Here is a 19801-nt window from a genome sequence, read left to right on the forward strand (position 1 = left end):
GAGGGGAAGAATTTATTATGAGGCCCCAGGTATCTCAGAGACTCCAAGGCAGTAATTTCAGCCATGTGATAAGGAGGTTAAAATGGGGCTTGACCCCACCTGTTTCTACAGAGCTGCCAGTGCAGGGCTATCCAGTACCAAAGGGAATGTGAGGCAGCCTCCTATGTGGAGATTACAAAGGAAAAGCGTAAAACCGGTTTTACCACTTTGGGAGCCCTCAGCCAGATCAAAGAAATTAAGGGGAGGCGGTGCAGACTGTGGAGAGGGGAGAGGATATGATGGAGGGATGTCTTAGGGAATCCATCCCACCACCCAGCATAGGGCTGGGGAATAGGAAGGTGGAGCGGACATCATTTCAAACACATCTCCCTGGAGGTTTGAACTCGAGGCCCACTAGCCTTTTCGTCTGGGGTGGTGAGGCCAGGGACATGGGGGTCTGGCACTCCAGTGGCCCTGGTTTCCTGTCTGGAGGAGAAAGCTGGGCTGCCCGGGGGTGGGAGGAAGCTGCAGGCAGAGAGAGGCCGGGAGAGGGACAGGGTCGCTGGGAGTCCCTAGTTGCCCAATGGCCCGTTGCTACAGCTAGTTTTCTCTTGTGCCTGCACCACTCGGAGGTGCTTTTTTTTGTTGCTTATAACAAAGTTCTGAGTAATAGGCATGGTGACCCTCAGCAACTCACTGAACTTCTCTCAATCTGGTTTTCTCTCACGTGTGCAGCAGGTAACCATAATTGCCTCAGTTACTGAGATGTTCAAATAATGTATGTGAGAGTGTTGAGCGGAGTGATACATAGGAGATAAGCCATTACGAGTTTTGTTATTATTTTATTAACTACTTGACACTGATGATTTGATTATTCTGAGCGTTGTTTGTTTCTTAGTTTAAGTTAAACATTCTTGTTTTTGAAAAGTTTATTGTATTATTATTATTTTTTTTTTTGGTCCCGCTTGTGGGATCATAGTCCCGGGGGCCGCTGCAGTGGAACTGCGGAGTTCTAACCACTGGGCTGCCACGGCATTCCCTAAACATTCTTTCAGAAACAAGTGATGCCTTTAGCACGTGCCATTTTTTTAAGTCATGGAGTTAAAATAATCTTGACTTGACCTATGTATTTGTAGGAAGTGAATGAATGGGTCTTGTTAAATTGTGGCCTTCTCAAGCCTAAAAATGCTGAGTTGAGCCCTGTTTATGTCTTTGGTGAGTATTGAGCGTGGACTTCATATCAGATGGGCTGTTTTCCAGCTTCTGTGCCAGGGAAAATAGTGCTAAAATTCTAGAGTGACTGCATGCTTATTTGACTCTGGAGTTAAGCAGCCTTGGGTTTGAATCCCAGTGTTGCCACTTACTAAACTATGTTGTCTTTTTGAGCCTCAATCTTGTCATCTGTAAAATGGAAATAATAATCCCAACCCTGCAGATTGAGGATTGTAGGAGATGTATTTAAGGTCCTTAGTTGTGCACTGTATGTGGTAGGTACTTAATAAATACAACTGTTACTATTAAAAATGACAGCTTTAGTAACAGTTGCAACTAAAGGGGGTAAGACTAGAAGATATGAATCTGTATTTGGAATTTAATGCCAAAATAAATTAATCAGTATAAAAATCAATCAACTACTATTGGGTGCCTTGCCTGTGCAAGGGATGGGGTGGATGAATAAGAAGGTGTGTAATACCGTTCCTGTCTGTTGGGGGTATAGGTCATGTACATGTAGGAAAAACAGGCGACATACAAGGAACTGGGCTTTGGAGATGGCAGAGGATTGGAAACAGAGAGGCATGCCATAGAAGGCCTTGAGCTGATGGAATAATGTAGCAAGCGAAGTGATGTAAAGAGTTAAACATCCAGTATGACCTTTGGAAGAGACCTGACTTTTCCTGTTTTATATTTGGTCTTCCTGATTCTCTCCCAGACCCGCTTAGTGTTTCTGATCATTATGATGAAGATCCACACCCATCGTGCATTCCAGAGTTTTAACATTTTTTGAAGACTCGTTTTCTCTGTGAACAGTTGGCCTTTTGTTGGCTCACACCCTTAAGGGACCAGAATTCTCCTGGCAGATTCTGCCTCCCCACTCCCATCTGCTGTGCCTTGTCTTAGTTTCCTGAACTGTAAGTGGCCTTTTCGGGAGTTTTATCCTGTTGCATCGTTGAATTGAGCACCTACCAGAGGCAGTGGGTAGTGCAGCATGCTGGGGAGGCCTGGCGAGCAGAAAGATGGTGAGCCAGGTTGGTCCCTGCCCTAAAGCAGCTCGCTTAGTAGAGGAAACAGATTGGCAGACGGACTCTAATTAAATGCGATTAGAGCTGGATGTTGGTCAGATAAGGAAAGACATTTGGCGGAGCCCCAAGTCCCCGGGTCCTCCGTCAGTCACTCACTCACTCACTTCTGGGCATGGTTCACAAAGGCTGTCCACCTCCCCAGCACAGTCTGGAAAAATGCATCTGTATCAGTAGCTCTGGTTCTGGTGTGGGATCTCTCTACGTGGTTCCCTGCTTGGTGGAAAGCGTTGAAGTGAAGGCTCCCTTTGTCACCTCACCCACATCCTCCTGGCAGGAAGTTTAGAACGTAGAGTCTGATATTTCCATCTCCTCCCACAGACATACACCTGGTTCTGCTCCCGCCCCCCCACCCCGTGCCACTGCCGGGTTCCTGTCTCAAAAGGTACCATCATCAATCCGGAGGCCTGAGAGTCACCTGACACCTCCCTCTCTCCCCTGTAACTGACTATAATCATTCCCCAATCCTATCAGTTCTCTCTCCTCCATTGTCATCACCCAGGTCCAAGCCATCATCTCTAATTGGAGGTCATGACCCCAGTGACTGGGTTCTGAAATTAATTTAGAGGGTCTTTACCAGCGTTAAAAAAAAAAAAAAGTAGAATGGAAAGCATGAGAGTGGAGTACACATAGTAAGGTTGAGTTTTGTGAAAGTTGTGTTTGTGTATAATAAGAGTTTTACAGAAAAAGGTTAACATTACGAAGGTCTTTTCACACACTGACTGACTTCTCCCCACAACAGCTGATGCAGTGGTATCCTTGTTGTTATCTCTGCGTCACAGGAGAGGAACTGAGGCTCGGGGAAACTAGCCAGGGTCAGGCTGGTAGCCTGCCTCTCAGACACTGTGTGTGTGGACACATACTGGGTTACAAATTAAAGTATCTTTCTCACTCTGAAAATTGTGGTAAAAACAAAAGTTGGAAAGTTTCTGTTTGATAGACATCTGTACCTTTACTCTTAACCTCTCCCCCTCTCCAAGCTGCAGCCCCAATACTCTTTTACATTGCAAGTTGGATGCTGCTGCTTCTCTGTAGCAAGGCCCTACGCTTTTAGGAGGGTGTGTAATCTATGTGGTCACAAGGCCTGCATGTGCAGCCTGGTCCTGCTGGCCTCCTGAGCCTCGCAGCACTTCCTGGCTCGAAGGCTTTGAGAACCTCTGGGGCCCCTGCCTGTGCTCCCATGACCTCTCAGACTCAGGCCCTGCATGACCTGCCCCCATGATACCCTGGACTGCAAGGTCTACTACATCTATAAAGAAATAGTTCCTTGTTCACTTGATGTCTGTCTGCATGTCAGAGACTGGCATGCAGTCCCAGCCCCAAGGACGGTGTCTGGCATGTCAGTCAGTGAATGCTCACTGGGTGTTCCATTAGCTATGGGTGGTGAAGAAAGGTGGAGCCTCGTGTTTGGCTTGAAGAGCTGTTGGTCCACGTCTGTTGGGTGGGCTCTCAAATCCACGTGAGGGTGGGCAGTGTGGTGGAGTGAAAGAGTCCTGGGCCTCACATCAAGAGATAGGGGTTGGGGCTTCCCTGGTGGCACAGTGGTTGGGAGTCTGCCTGCCGATGCAGGGGACACGGGTTCGTGCCCTGGTCCGGGAAGATCCCACATGCCGCGGAGCAGCTGGGCCCGTGAGCCATGGCCGCTGAGCCTGCGTGTCCGGAGCCTGTGCTCCGCAACAGAGGAGGCCACAACGGTGAGAGGCCCGGGTAATGCAAAAAAAAAAAAAAAAAAAAAAAAGAGAGATAGGGGTCCTGGCTACACCACTTCTTTGCATTTCAGCCCTGAGATGTAAAATGGGGGTGATGACAGTGTACCCATCCATATCCTGGCTGATTATGACAATCAGGGGAGATAAATTGTGCGTGAAAGTTACATGACAGCGGTGTTGGCTGTTTCGGAAGTTGGTGGTTTGACTTTTTCTCCCTTCTTACTTGGGACTTCTAGTGCTTGGCATGTCCCTTTGTGATTGGAGAGGCCCTCGGGGCCTGGTGGTAACAGGCCCACAAGGTCAAGGGCAGTTCTCTCATGTGTTGAGTGAGTGTAGCCCTGGGCCAAAGACATTCAAGTTCCTTCTTTAAGCTCACATATTGGTGATTTTTCAAACCATCATCTTTGACTTTGGGAGCTTTCTGGATTAGAGTAGTGTAGTGTCCACTCTGTATTCTACATAGGCCCTGAAATCATAACTACAGTGAGAATAATTACAGCTTGTGTTTACTGAGCATCTGTCACATGCCAGCTGCATGCTCAGTTCCCTTGTCTCCCACCAACTTTGGGAAGTCAGTGGTGGACTCCCAATCTTGCTGAAGAGGAAACTGAGGCCAAGTTTGAGAAACTTGCCAAGCTCTTCTAGTTGAGTTCTTTAGAGCACACCATTCTCATTATAGTTATAACTATCCTATTGATTTTTTGTTTTGTTTTTGTTTTTTTGACTTAGAAAATAATGACTCTAAGCTCCTTGAGAGCAAATTTTAATAGCTGTCTTTTGTCTATTCTCTGTGGTCTGTGTTCTTGATTGGCGTAATCCGCCTTTTCCTGGGTGAGACTCTTGTTGTCCAGGTGATCATTTCCGTTCCAGTGGTGGACTCTGCACGGGCTGCCTTCCTCTCCAGGTGCTTCCTGTCCACTTTGCCCCCCTACCCTGTGGTGGAGTGGATAGATTGCATGCTCTGGAAATAGGAGCTGATTTTCTCTCCTCCCTACTTTTTATTTCTAAAGTCTTCTGTTTGTCTTCTCTGGGCTGCATTCATTTTCCCTCTTTACTGCTGCAGTTTATTGCTCTTTACTGGCTCCTTTATTTTTATTTTTCAGGCTTGCCCAGAATGCGTCTTGATTTTCGTATCTTTCGATTTTTAAAGCCCGGTACTCTGTTACCGATGATTTCCCTCATTTTGCAGTATTCTAGTTGGTTGCAAGTCTATTTTGCAAGACCCTGCTTCTTTCGCTTCCATCGTTAAATTTTAATACTTTTCTGTTCCTACTCTTTTATAGAAATTTATATTTCATTTTTTAGATTGTAGTAATGGACCTTCAGTGTCCTACCGTTTGACTTCCCATCAGACTGACTTGCTTTTAGAATCATAAGTTCATGGAGCAGAGGGCAGCTTTATGTCGTCCTTGCTCTTTCTTTAGAAGGCAGATCTGCCCTTGTCACTTTGGAGCTCTACACCCCTTCTCTGGTTCTTGTCTGATCAGTTCTGAACCCCTCGTCACAGTGCGGGAGGCCACTGCTAGCCCTCTCCTGCCGCCTCTTCACCCTTCCCTCCTCACCACCCATGACCGGCAGCTCTCCAACTTTTCGTTTCAGGACCCCTTTAAAAATTCTTAAAAACTGGGGCTTCCCTGGTGGCGCAGTGGTTGTGAGTCCTCCTGCCGATGCAGGGGACACGGGTTCGTGCCCCGGTCTGGGAAGATCCCACATGCCGCGGTGCGGCTGGGCCCGTGAGCCATGGCTGCTGAGCCTGCGCGTCTGGAGCCTGTGCTCCACAATGGGAGAGGCCACAACAGTGAGAGGCCCGCGTACTGCAAAAAAAAAAAAAAAAAAAAAAAAAAAAAATTCTTAAAAACTAGTGAGATCCTCAAAGAGCTTTCAGTTATGTGGATTCTCTTTAGCAATATTTACAATATTAGCAATCAAAATTGAAAAGATTTTAAAGTATTCATTAAACTAGTTTAAATATAGCAATAATAAACCCATTGCATAACACAAATAACACTTCTAATGAAAAATAACTATTTCTAAAGCAAAAAACATTTAATGAGAAGGGCGCCGTTGTTTTACTTTTTTCCAGGTATCTTTAATGTCTGCCTTAATGGAAGACAGCTGGATTCTCATCAATGCTTTTTGCCTTCATTCTGTTGCAGTATGTTGTGTTGGTTGAACTGTATGAAGAAAGTACAGCCTTACACGGAATGTAGTTGGAAAAGGGAGGAATGTTTAATAACCTTTTCAGTTAATTGTGGATAGTCTTTGAAACTACATTGGAGCTTGACAAGTGATAGTTTCTTAAAGGTTTGTTGCAGTATAGAATCTGAAACCATATATCAGTGAACTTATCATATTCTGTTACATTAAAATCTTTTGGTCTGCCTTGCACTTTAAAAGGATCTTTTATGCATTTTGTAACATCGTGCATGACTTATTTGGATAATATCACATTTGTTAATGTCACTGCTGCTGTCCTCTGAAAAGCCAAGTACTGAGATGCTCTAAAGCTCACAGTGGCCAATACAAGTTTTTCCAAATTTTAATGTTTGCTTGAAAGCTCAAATTTTTCTTTAGCAACAGATAGTGTCAGTTTTCCTTGAAATAACAAGCTCACTTTATTCCTTCTAAAAATACCCAAATCTGAGTCACCGTAGTTTTTCTGTCAGTCATTCTTTCCGTTTAAAATGGTGTTCAGTGGAAAGGAGTGGCTAATTCAGCTTGCAGCTCAGTTGTACGAGTGCTTTTTCTTCCCCCAAACCAACCACCATACTTTGGCTTGTAGCAGAAGTGCTTTATGAGTGCTTCTCATTTTGTCACAAGGGATTTTAAAAAGATGTGTACTTGAGGTTAATATTTAACGAAATTAATAATTTTTACTGCTTCATTAGGATATTCTTAGATGAAATTGACCTTTTTTTTTTTTTAACCGTGACAGTATGGCAGTAGAGAACACAATGACTACTAATACAGTCAGATGCCACTGCCTTGATTCTTGCTAAGGCACCAGCAGTTTTCCCCACCATTGTTTTTGCACCATCAGTGAAAATATCACACTGTTGAAGATAGTTTTGACCTGGCGGCACCCTCCGAGAGGGTCTTGGACCATACTTTGAAAACCACTGGAGAAGAACAAACTGTCTTCATTCCTTTGCACACATTGGACGCTCTTGCTTCCCGTCTGCCTGGAACACTCTCTCCCTTCTTGTGTCTAAGTGTGCAGATATTCACATATGTATGTATACCTGCATATACGTGCATGTGTCTGTCACTTCAGTTAATACTGGTTGTACTCATCCTGTGCTCGTGGGTCTCTGCCAGTAGACGGTAGACTGTGAGCCAGGTTTCATATTTATCTTGGGTGGCAGTGGCACCAAGTACCATGCCGATTAAATGTTGACTTGCTTACTGTTGCCTGTCTTCATCATCATCATATTATTATCATTTTAAGGGCTTAATAAATGTTTTTTGAACAAATGAAGTTTTTTTTTTTTTTTTTTTTTTTTGCTGTACGCGGGCCTCTCACTGCTGTGGCCTCTCCCATTGCAGACGCGCGGGCTCAGCGGCCATGGCTCACGGGCCCAGCCGCTCCGCGGCATGTGGGATCCTCCCGGACTGGGGCACGAACCCGTGTCCCCTGCATCGGCAGGCGGACTCCCAACCACTGCGCCACCAGGGAAGCCCACAAATGAAGAATTTGTGTTAGTATTTTCCCAGGGTTACCTTAGAACATTCGTTCTCTGATATCAGTAAGTGTTAATCATGAAAGGGCTTCTGTGGTTAAGTTGATTTGGGAAGTTCAAATAGGTATTTAATTGAAACCTTTCCCATATTCTTTATTATATAATACGCATTGTGAAGTTTTAAGGGAGATGGGAGGCTACAGAATGTAATATTTCTCCAGTTGAATAGCACGTGAACCTTCTTTTCTTGGTATATCTCATAGGACTAGTTTCCTTGGAATTTTCTTTGGGAAATAATTTTGTAGACTGGCTTTTCCGTTTTTACAGATTATTAAATTGATTACCCATGTTTATTCATGCATTAATTTATACCTCAGGTATTTAATGAGTACTTCTTAAGGTTAGACGCTGGTAGATTTAGGCATACAATGGCAAGAAAAAAGAAAAAAACAGGCTTTGAGAAAATAGTAATACACTATTTGTGTGAAGTAGATGGTTAAGTGGGAGATTCAAGTATCATCAACTGATCACCCGGAATTACAAGTGTTGTGTTGATGGTATGTTGGAAGGTACAGCTGTCTGTTGGTATCCAGGGGAGATTGGTTCCAGGACTGCCGCAGATACCAAAATCCCCAGATGCTCAAGTTCCTTGCATAAAATGGCATAATATTTGCATCTAACCTCTACACATCCTCCTGTATACTTTAAATCATCTCTAGATTACTTATAATACCTAATACAATGTAAATGCTACGTAAGTGGTCGTAAATACAATGTAAATGCTATGTAAATAGTTGCCAGTGTGTGGCAAATTTGTTTTGCTTTTTGGAACAATCTGGAATTTTTTTTTCTTTTTTCGAATATTTTTTGTCTGTGGTTGTCAAATTGGTGGATGTGGAACCTGCAGAGACAGAGGGTGGACTGTACACAGTGCTAAACCATTTGCTTTTTGTTTTTTTCATTCTCAAAGCTCTGCCGGTCCTGTTTAGGTATCCCTCCCAGCATTTTGCTACTGCTGGCATCCCTGGGATCCAAAAGACTGATGAAGAAGCTCAGTAATGATGCGGGCCATTTGCCCAGCCGTATCATCTGAGAGTATAGCGTGTTGGAGATAGGGTCTTTTAAAATGTGAGCCAACCTCTTCTTAGTGCCTGGCACATAGTAGGTGCTTTTGTATGTTGATTGGCTGGACGAAGAGCAAATAAATGTGCCCAGAGACTAACGGATAAAACCCACGCTGTGGTCCCATTACTCCAGTGCCCGAGCTTGCTGTGCCATACAGGGTGGGCTGAATAAAGCCGTATATATGCTTTTCATGCCCCGCAGCTGTGACCTGGCCCATTTTGGAGGGAACCAGTGACTCTTACCTTCTCTGCCCCAAAAAACAACACACGAAGCACATCCTCCTTTCTGTTTTGATCCAGTTCTGCCCATATGTTGTGGGAAAATGTTAATACACTCTTTATATGAAAATATTTAATCAAAGGATGTGATGTTGATACAGTAAAATTGGCCTTTGGTCCTCTGACTGCTTGGACAGATGATAGATAGCAGGAGGGTTTTGCAACACAATAGGCTTGGACTCCAGACTTCAGTAAGATTAAGCCGCTGTTTAATGTGATGATTCATTCTGTGAAGTCACCTACAGAGAAATCAAACATTTCCATGCTTGTTAACCAGAGCTCTTGGTTTTTGGTGTGTGCCCCACACCACTTTGGGCTGGATGAGCTCTGGGAATGCGTAAAGACCTCCCTCCTCCCCACTGCCACGTGTGGATAGAGAGGAAAACATGCAGCAGCTCAGATTATCCTCTTGTTTCAAAGCCTGAAACTTCTTCATCCACATCATGTTCCTGCCAGAGTCTGAAAACTAATAGGCTTTAGAGAGGCTGAGGGTTGAGTGGAGTCACTTAGGGAATGGAATGCACCTGGGTGGCTGATTTTTCATGTTTTGTTCTGAAACTGAATTAAGAAAATTCTCAGGGAGTTTTCTTGATTTCTGATTTTTATGATTGAGTTAGAGTTGCAGAAGTATGATGAGTTGCTACTTAAAAAATTTTTTTTTACATTTCTTTGTAAAAGGAATTCACATTAATTGTAGAAATTTGGAAAAATATCAAAAGGCATAATGCTGAAAATTACCCATAATTCTAGTATTCAGAGATAATCACTACAAAACGTTTTGTTGTATTTGCATGCATTTTTATATGCATAATTAAGATCATTGTGTATAAATTTTGATTTCTACTTTTCCCATTTAACATATGAATATTTTATCTTGCATTGAGAGCAGTACAGTATGGGAGCTTGTGTTAGTTTCCTGTGACTGCACATTTCCACAAACTGGTTGGCGTAAAACCACAGAAATTTATTCACTCAGTTCTGGAGGCCAGAAGTCTGAACCAAGGTATAAGGATTGTACTCCCTGTGGAGGCTCTAGGGGAGAATCCATTCCTTGACCCTCTCAGTTTCTGGTGGCTGCTGGCATTCCTTGGCTTGTGGCCCTATCTCTCCAATACCTGCCTCTGTTTCACATGCCTTTTGTGTGTGTGTGTGTGTGTGTGTGTGTGTGTGTGTGTGATCTCCCTCTGTCTCTCTTTGAGAGCATTTGTGATGGCATCTAGGGCCCACCCAATGATCGAGGATATCTCTCCATCTTAAGATTCTTCATCTGCAGAGATGCCTTTTCTTTTTTTTTTTTTTTTTTTCTTTTTGCGGTATGCGGGCCTCTCACTGTTGTGGCCTCTCCCGTTGCGGAGCACAGGCTCCGGATGCGCAGGCCCAGCGGCCATGGCTTACGGGCCCAGCCGCTCCGCGGCATATGGGATCCTCCCAGACCGGGGCACGAACCCGTATCCCCTGCATCGGCAGGCGGACTCTCAACCACTGCGCCACCAGGGAGGCCCCAGAGATGCCTTTTCTATCTAAGGTAGCACATACAGGTTCTAGGGTTAGGACCTGTTATCTTTGGGGCCATCACTGTATTCAGACTATCATAGGATTTAAGAGTATGGACTTTTTTTTTTTTTTAGCTTATGATGGTCTGCTTTATTTAATATCATGTTAATGTATGTTTTCTTCAATGGATATATATTTTTTTCTTTTTCAAATTCTTTTCCCATTTAGGTTGTTGCATAATATTGAGCAGAGTTCCCTGTGCTATGCAGTAGGTCCTTGTTGGTTATCCATTTTAAATATAGCAGTGTGTACATGTCAATCCCACACTCCCTAACTATCTCTTCCCCCCACCATTCCTTCCTGGTAACCATAAGTTCATTCTCTAATTCTGTGAGTCTGTTTCTGTTTTGTAAACAAGTTCATTTGTATCATTTCTTTTTAGATTCCACATATAAGTGATACCATACGATATTTCTCTTTCTCTGTCTGACTTACTTCACTCAGTATGATAATCTCTGGGTCCATCCATATTGCTGCAAATGGCATTATTTCATTCTTTTTAATGGCTGAGTAATATTCCATTGTATATATGTACCACATCTCCTTTATCCATTCCTCTGCTGATGGACATTTAGGTTGCTTCCATGTCTTGTCTATTGTAAATAGTGCTGCAATGAACACTGGGGTGCATGTATCCTTTCGGACCATGTTTTTTTTCCAGATATAAGCCCAGGAGTGGGATTGCACGATCATATGGTAGCTCTGTTTTTAGTTTTTTTTAAGGAACCTCCATACTGTTTTCCATATTGGCTGTACCAATTTACATTCCCACCAACAGTGTAGGACGGAGGGTTCCCTTCTCTCCACACCCTCTCCAGCATTTGTTGTTTGTGGATTTTTTGATGATAGTCATTCTGACTGGTGTGAGGTGATATCTCACTGTATTTTTGATTTGCATTTTTCTAATACTTAGCAATGTTGAACATCTTTTCATGTGCTTCTTGACCATCTGTATGTAAGAGCATGGACTTTTGAGTCAGACTGTGTGGGCTTAAATCCCTGTGTGGTCTCTTACTAGCAGGATGATCTTGAGCAAGTGTCTTAACACTTGGTGCCTCCATTTTCTGATCTGTAAAGTGGGAATAATAACAGTACCTACTGGGAATTCCCTGGTGGTCCAGTGGTTAGGGATGTGTGCTTCCACTGCAGGGGGCATGGGTTCCATCTCTGGTCAGGGAACTAAGATCCTGCATGCCATGCAGCACAACCTAAAAATAAAAATAAAAATAACAGTATCTACCTAAGTAGATTAAGAAGGTTCATATAGGTAAAGCACCTCATAAGCTTAGGACAGTTCCTGGCCCATGTAAGGATTAACTGTTATTGTTTTAGTTGTTACTTTTATTAGAAATTCTTTGTAAAATGTCATTTTTATGGCTGTGTAAAACTTTATTCATGAATCTACCATAATTCATCTAATCATTTCCTTTTCTTGGCTATTAACTTTATTTCTAATTTTTTAAATCTCATATATAACCCTGCCATGGATATCTTTGAGCATTAAGTTTTGTCCCCGTTTCAGATTCATTCCCTAGTGTAGAGGTCTGAAAATGGAATTACAACATTAAAGGGTGTGTACAATTTTAAGCCATTTAATAAGAATTTGTCAAATCACTTCCAGAAAGATTGTGCCTGTTAATACTCCTACCAGTAGTTGAATGATGGGAGTGCCCACTTTGCTGTGGCCAGACCTGCATCAAGTGTTATCATTTTAAACATCCTCTGGTATTTTGACATGGTCTGCCCCTTAAGGCTGAAATGTAACATAGCAAAAGGAGTCAACATAGTAGTTCCTTTGATAAGGAGCGTTCTTGCAAGGCAAGAAAACTTCTAATGAGAAATGAAATCCTTGCTTTGTCACATTTCCAAGTGCTGCCTTCATCCTGTTATGAAGCCTGGAAACTTCCTGAGTGTTTTCGAGGTTACAGGGCAGGATGTTGGGGGAGAGGATATGTCAGCAGCAGGACAGTGCTAGGTACACAAGGATTTTAATAAAACAGTTTTGTTTCCGTTCTCAAACTTAGACATTGAAAACTCTGAGCATTTGATGGGATGAGGGAGGCACACTTGAACAAAAAACCCTGATAAATTTAATCACTTTACAACTGAAGCCATTTGAGGGACAGGAGGATGGGGAAGGGAGGGAGCAGCTCCTGCACGGCCTGTAAGGTAAGGTGGGAGACCAGCCTCGGGAAGGGCTGAGGGAACCGTCTGCACCTGCCCCTCACCGCCCTGCCACCGTCAGCCTCCTTTCCTTTACCAGGGGTGTCCGTTGCCGTCCGGTCTTGCCCAGGCTCCTGGGCTGCAGAGGAAGAGCTGGGGTCACAACTGAATGAGAGGCAGGGCAGTGGTTTTTTTCTCCAGCAGTGAACTGATGTCAGTGTACAGGGCACAACAGGTCCAACTGGTCACACGTGAATTCCACAGTATCCAAACCAGTTGTAGTCGGCGGTATGGTGGCCCCAAAGATGGGTTTTCCTCTTTACATTTTCTTATATTATTACTGTATCTTTAAGTTTGGTTCTAATATGCTGTTGAATTCGGTTTGCTAGTATTTTGTTGAGTATTTGATCAGAACCCTTGAGAATGAGGAGATTTTACATTGGCTTCATTTACTCTTTTATGTGTGTCCCTACTCATATCAGGGCCCTGGAAGGCAGAAATTGAGAAGCAGCTTATGTATTTTGTATACCTGTGTTAGGAAATGTAGTATATCCTGTTGCTCCCTCCCTCCAGGGTGATCTCCCTTAAACCACATCATTATGTTGCCTTGGCAACTGCTATTTGTTATGCTTTTCTTTTCAGAAAAAGTTGTGTAACCTTTTCCAAATAAGGTCCAAGTAATGTGACCTTATTTGGAAAAACGGTCTTTGTAGATGTACTTAAGATAAGGATTTTTTTTTAAAAAAGAAATTAAGATTTTATTCTAATGAGAGTCCACCAAGATTTCTACCCAAGAAGTGACATGATTTAATTAGCATTGCTTAAAGATCTTGTTGTTCTTTCTTTTTTTTTTTTTGGCCCTGCCATGCGGCATGTGGGATCTTAGTTCCCTGACCAGGGGTGGAACCCGTGCCCCCTGCAGTGGAAGCTCGGAGTCTTAAGCACTGGACTGTCAGGGAAGTCCCAAGATAAGGATTTTTGAGATGAAGTCATCTTGGATACAATGACAAGTGTCCTTATAACAGAGAGGAAGAAAGAGATTTTACACACACACACACACACACACACATGCACACACACACACACAGAAGGCAGTGAAGTGGAGGAGCGATGTGGCCCCAAGCCAAGAAAAGCCAGCAGACACCAGAAGCTGGAAGAGACAGGGAGCATTTTCTTCCCTAGAGTCTCTGGAGGGAGTGTGGCCCTGCCGACGCCTTGATTTCAGGCTTCTGGCCCCCAGAACTGTGACAGAATAAATTTCTGTTGTGTTATGCCACCCAGTTTGTGGTAATTTATTATGGCATCTGCAGGAAACTTGTACACCAGTCGGTGCTCCGTTCAACAAGACAGTTCCACTGATCGTGTGCTTGGCTGTGTAGCAATGTCATAAGCAGTAAAAGCTTCAAAGCTGCTCTGAATTTCTGTACTTATTGTGAGCCAGCAGCAAAGAGGTGGTGGATGGCACTGGATTGCAGACCACCCTCTGAGTGCCACCGGTCCTGTCTCCCTCCCTGGTTTTGTGGACAAGGAAACTGAGGCCCGGAGAGGAGAAAGTGGGGCTGAGTTTAGAGCACAGGTGCCACTGCTGCTTGGAATGGACAGATAGGATGTGGCACCGGCCTCCCGGGGGCCAGGTCTGGGGTGAGCGGACAGGATTGCTGCCCTTCAGCCTGTCCTGCAGGCCCGCTGGTGTCCCTGTCACTGTTCTGCACCCTGCAGAGTGAAAGTTGATGCTCCAGTGAGCCCCTGGAGCACTGAGCTGCCTAGAAGGCCCAGAAGCCAGGAGATACTTGTGAAGCCTTTGCTGCAGCTAATGAGCCAAGAGTAGCAGGCAAAGCACCCTGTCAAGGGTAAAAGTCACAGCTTGCCGTCGACTTAATTTCTAGCTGACTGCTTTCCTCTTTGTGGTTTGGGTCATATTTTCTCTCTGTAGTCCAATTTTAACATTCTACATTTTCGGAAGGGTAATTATCTCTTAGAGAATATGGGATTAGACTACAGTCATCTTGACTCTTAATGCTGCTTGAATAAAGTCTATCCAACTTAACCTGGCATTCAGACCCCCTGAAGAACCTTCTACTCTCCAGCCCTGCCTCCCAGCCCTCTGTTTCACACACCTTCATCTTTGAACTTCACGAAAACCATGCTCCCTAGTAGAGGGGACTAGAAGGTGTTAAGAGTCTTGAAGCCCTACAGTAGGTGAGTTCATGGTTGACCAACTCAAGAACCAATGGAAAAATAGGTCAAGGGGATAGAGGGCATAAATCTTTCAAGATCTCAGGGGAAAAAAATGTTCACATTTACTAAAGTAGACTCTAAAGGCAGCACAAACAGCTAGTACCAGTCACTAGCATATGAGCTAAGTCATCTGGTCTACCATCCGGCTCAGTTGGGCCACCAGATGACTGTAGCCACATGAGTAAACCAGAAGAAAAACCACCCCACTGAGCCCAGCACTAATTGCTGACCCACGAACCATGAGTAAATAAAATGTTTATTGTTTAAGACAAAAAAAAGCACAGCGCAGTAAATCAAGACTTATCCTTGAGTTATTACATTTCTCTTTTTAGTAACGATAGGCATTGTATAGTTACTCAATTATTCCTTACTTGCTATAGACACTTTCAGAGTCTCCCACCTTTGTATTTCATTGAAATTCTTATTTTGTTTTGTTGTGGATAGTACCCATATTAAGAGCCCCTTTTCCCCAGTATCTGGATCTCCATCTTAATATTTAATACTGCCGGGATTTTATGAATTATTTGTTGAATCTACTCTCTGGGTGTCCCACATCTCTCTCTTCCTTTCCTCTCAGGTATTATGGGACAGTAGTTCAGAGGCCCAGGTCACTCCCTCTCATCTTTTATTTTTCCCAAGGCTTTGTTTCAGAAGCCTTTATTTCTTCACCCTCTGCTTGTGTTTGTTTTATTAGTCCCAACCCTGGATCTCTTATTTTTAAATAAGTAATTTTTGTTTGCAAGGAACAGAAATGCTCTCAAGCCAGCTGTAGTTAGCAGAGGGTCTGTTGCAGGAATCTCAGGAATGCAGGAAGCAGGCTGGAGCAGGAAGGCTCCTCTAGTTCAGGGGCTGTGCGGTCCTCTTCAGCGTGTGTGTTTGTGTGTGTGTGTGTGTGTGTGTGTGTGTGTGTTTCTCTGGATCAGGGCTCACTGCTGCCTGCCTAAGTTTGCATGTCTTTATCCTCAGATGAGGAAAGAAGGAAGGGAGGGAGGCAGTGTGGCTGCTGCAACAGGCCAGTCACTCAGGGGCGGGGGGTGACTGGCGCGAACGGACTTGGCGGGGGTGTCACAAAAAAGAGGTCTGTGGAGGGTAGTCCCACCAAACCTATTATACCTCTTTTTCTGATTTCTCAACAGGAATAACCCAAGTCACCTTTCCTGGAAATCAGTTTGCTGAAACTATTGAAACAGCAGTTCTTGAAGAAAAGGTAAGTAGAAGTGAATTTGTGTCTACTAAAATTCTCTTAAGAGGGAAACCCATGTTTGGAGGGTTGACCATCCCTGTCGTTCCTTAAACACACCCAGTTCTGTATGTATTATTTTACCTTCCTCTGCCTGGCCAAGTTCCTAGTCATCCCTCAAGGCCTTTATCAAGTGCTGCCTGCTTTCGAACCCCACAATACTCTCTCCTTCTTACTGACACGTATCCCAACGGGCTTTACGTTACCATTCGTGCCCCTCCTCTGACCGTTCTCCTGTGGCTGTATAGAATGTAAGTGCTCCTTCTCTGTAACCCCCACCCCATCGTAGCACTTCCACACTTGATTATAGTTGCCTGTTTGCATGTTTTCAGCAGTTACTTCCTCGAGACATATCTGAATTGTGCCTTGGACACAGTAGATGCTCCATAAACCTTTATTGAATTAACAGTGAATTGGCCTCCATTCTAGATGGTCAGCTCCCATGTGGATTCACTTTGTACCTCCACCACTCCACCCTTGTAGGGCCTGTACTATAAATCCTTCTCAAATCGATTCTGTTCTTTGAGCGTTCATCAGAAATTGGTAATCTTCTCTAGTTGTCTTTTGTGTTTTGGCTGTTGGTGAAATGAAGCAAAGCTTTTATGTCTAGTTTTTATTTTTCATGGGCAATTTGGGTCCATGTTAAGAGGAGTAATCCAGAAGCGGGAGGGGAAGGGAGGTGACAGGCGGGTGAGGGAACCAGTGACAGTGGGAGCATGGCTCCCCACCCTGCCTCTGCCTCCCTGTGGTTGGTGTTGAATGGGATTACTCAAGGTGGGGTTTGGTCAGGCCTCTCTTGTCTGCTGGATGGCAGATGCCCTCCCCCATCCATCCATCCATCCATCCCTATGATCTTCCGAGCTACCTCAATCAACAGACAGTTGCATCTGAACCCACCTCCCTGCTCCAAACCTTTTTTGCTTTAAATCATTGAGTCAGCAGATTCCTTTTCTCACCTGCTTTTACTGCACCTGCTGAATATCCCGAAGACGTTCCTCACTAATGTAGGAATGTCATGTAATGTTATCTGTTTTGTTGGTCACCATCCTCTTAAGAGGACTTGTCCCAGCCTTTCCTACCTGACAGTCACCAGCAGTTGTCTCTTCCATTTGAGGAGTTCTTCTCCTTTTAGAGGGTGCTTCTACACACAGCACCAGAGTTTCTTCTCCCACCAATTCTAGGAAACAGGCAGGGGCAAACGGTAACTTCCCGTTTCAGTAAACAGGCTCAGAGCAGCTAGGCGTCCTGCGTGAAGCCGTGTCGCCAATGCGAATGGCGTCTGGTTTTTCTCTCCCCTGCGCCATCTTGCACATTCCCCTTGGAAGCAGCCGCTGCTATCACAGAACCCAGGGTCTCTGTCTCACCCACTCCAGTGTTCCTCTCAGTGGGGGGGAGCTTTGGCCTGCTGTGGAGAGATGCCGTCTGACCCTGGTGTTTCCTCTACCCCCAGCCAGGCCGCTTTCTTGAAAAAGTAGGTCTCTTCCTCCCGAGACCTTCCAATCAGTCTTATAAGTTTTATTTTGGTTGGGGCTTATTTAAATGCAGGAAATTTAATTAGTTTACATGAATGCTGTGCTGTCTTACTCTAGGAATACATAGGAAGACACTGACAGGGGCTAGAGCAGCTTAATCTAGCTGTATCTAATGATTTTCTTTCCTTGCCTTCTCCTTTAAATAATTGCAGACGGTGCCATCAGTCAAGGCGGCAGGGCACACTGCTTTATTGCCACGTAGAATTGTTTAGTTAAATGTGATTTTTAAAAAAATGGCTCAACTTTTAATTAGAAAGCAGGTTGTCAAATAGATTGGAAAATAGACCCATCATGGTAGGAAACCAGGTTCTGGTCCAGAAGGAAGCACGTTAACTTAAGAGCAGGATGTGATTTCAGTGAGTCATTGTTTTCCTAAAATAGGCCGTCTTCTCTGGTGTTTTTTTGAGAGAGAGACCTTCCTCTACATCTGTACCGCCTTAGATGAACATTTTCCTGGGGGAGAGTCTACTTGGAATCCCCCGAACAGGGTGGTACACCCAGCAGCGTAACTGTCAGGGCACAAGGCTGGATACCGAAACCCTTCTACCGGGACTCCTTGAAAACATCAGTGTCAAGAAATCAGCAAACCTGTTATGATGCTTGTAACTGAAGAATTATCAGGCTACATACTTTACTTCCCACTGTGGTGTGATGCAAAATCCCATTTTACTGTTAACAGGACTGTTTTCTTAGCCCCAAAGCTGGTGGTATCTGCTTTACTACTGGAGATCATCTTAGAAGCAGCTTGCACATGTCCTGGCCGAGTTTGGCCCCATGAGCTCCCTGTGTGGTGCACCACCCCACCTGGAGCTGGCACAGTGGTGGACACACGAGCACCCCGAGGGGAAGGCGGGAAGGGTCACCTGTGAGAACGGCCCCAGGCGTCCATCACTCCACACGACTCCTCTGTGCTTTGTAGCTCCTTTTATACCTTTGATAGCAGTTAGTGAACTTGGATAGGTCATGGGCACCTCAGTTTCAAGTCTTGCTCTCCTTCTATCACAGCCCCTTTCCAGACCTCCCTTCCCCCATTTCATTAAGGTGCGCAGCTGTTAATTCACCTTCTCAAGCCAGAAACCGGGGAGTCATCTGTTACCTCTCACCTTTCTCTTCCTCCGAATCACCAGGTCCTAGTGGTGCTTCTGAAGCAGATCTTGAATTCTTCTGCTGCCCTCCCACATCCGTCTCCCAAGTCCAGTGAGACCATCATTTGCCTGAGTCACTGCAAAGGCCTTTGACCGGTTGCCCTGCTTCCACTTTCCCTCCATTCTGCTCACCATGTTGGACCCAGGGGATCTTTAACAATGCTTGTCATATCATTTCACTCCCTTGCTCAAAGCTGTCAGTGACCTCATCCTGCACTGGGATGGATCCCATGTACCCAGCATGGCCCACAGAGGGGACTGTGCGATCTGGGCTCCGGGCCTGGCTGGAGATCCCACAGCATTGTTGCCATCATGTTGAAGTAACTTGTGAGATGCCTTGCACTTTTGACTTCCTCGGCAGATCGCAGTGACTGATTTTCCAAGTCACGTTCCATGCAGTGGAATGTTCCCGGGGGACTTTACACTGGGGAGATCCTGGACGGTTGATGTTACAGTAGGGATCCTGTAGGCTGGGTCTCTACTTCTGAGGCTCCCTCCTGGATGGCAGTGACCTGATTCAGATATGCAAGTCCTTTCATCAATTCCCACGGGTGTGGGACTCAAAATTCCACAGACTCCCAAGTTTAAGGCATGACTGCAGGCTATCTACTAGTAATCACAGGGATGTCATTAAAAGTTACTTGAAAAAAAAAACAACAGGGTAATGGTGTGATTTCAAGGATTGAATATGATGTGATGGCCACTGTCTCTAACTTACAAGATGCCTTCCTCCCTCAGAAGAGGCAAAACCCACCTGCATCTAAGGTGGAAGCCCACCAAGGTCAGTCACAGGGTTCTCAACCTCCTAAATATGGTTCAGTGGGTCATCTCCAAAACTACTTCCAATATAAAATAAATGGC

The 19801-nt window shown here is 44.6% G+C and overlaps 1 protein-coding gene across 3 annotated transcripts in view; it reads left to right on the plus strand.

The window, feature by feature from the left end:
• The window catches only part of SMCO4 (single-pass membrane protein with coiled-coil domains 4), a 71865-nt gene that overhangs the window by 35141 nt on the left and 16923 nt on the right, over positions 1 to 19801 (plus strand). For all 3 annotated transcript variants that reach the window (XM_082628740.1, XM_082628741.1, XM_082628742.1), the window contains exon 2: positions 16160 to 16230. The gene's annotated coding sequence lies outside the window, so the exon portion shown is untranslated. The remainder of the gene's footprint in view (positions 1 to 16159; positions 16231 to 19801) is intronic.

Source organism: Mesoplodon mirus (assembly GCF_964341445.2).
Source record: "Mesoplodon mirus genome assembly, chromosome: 7".
Taxonomy (NCBI): Eukaryota; Metazoa; Chordata; class Mammalia; order Artiodactyla; family Ziphiidae; genus Mesoplodon; species Mesoplodon mirus.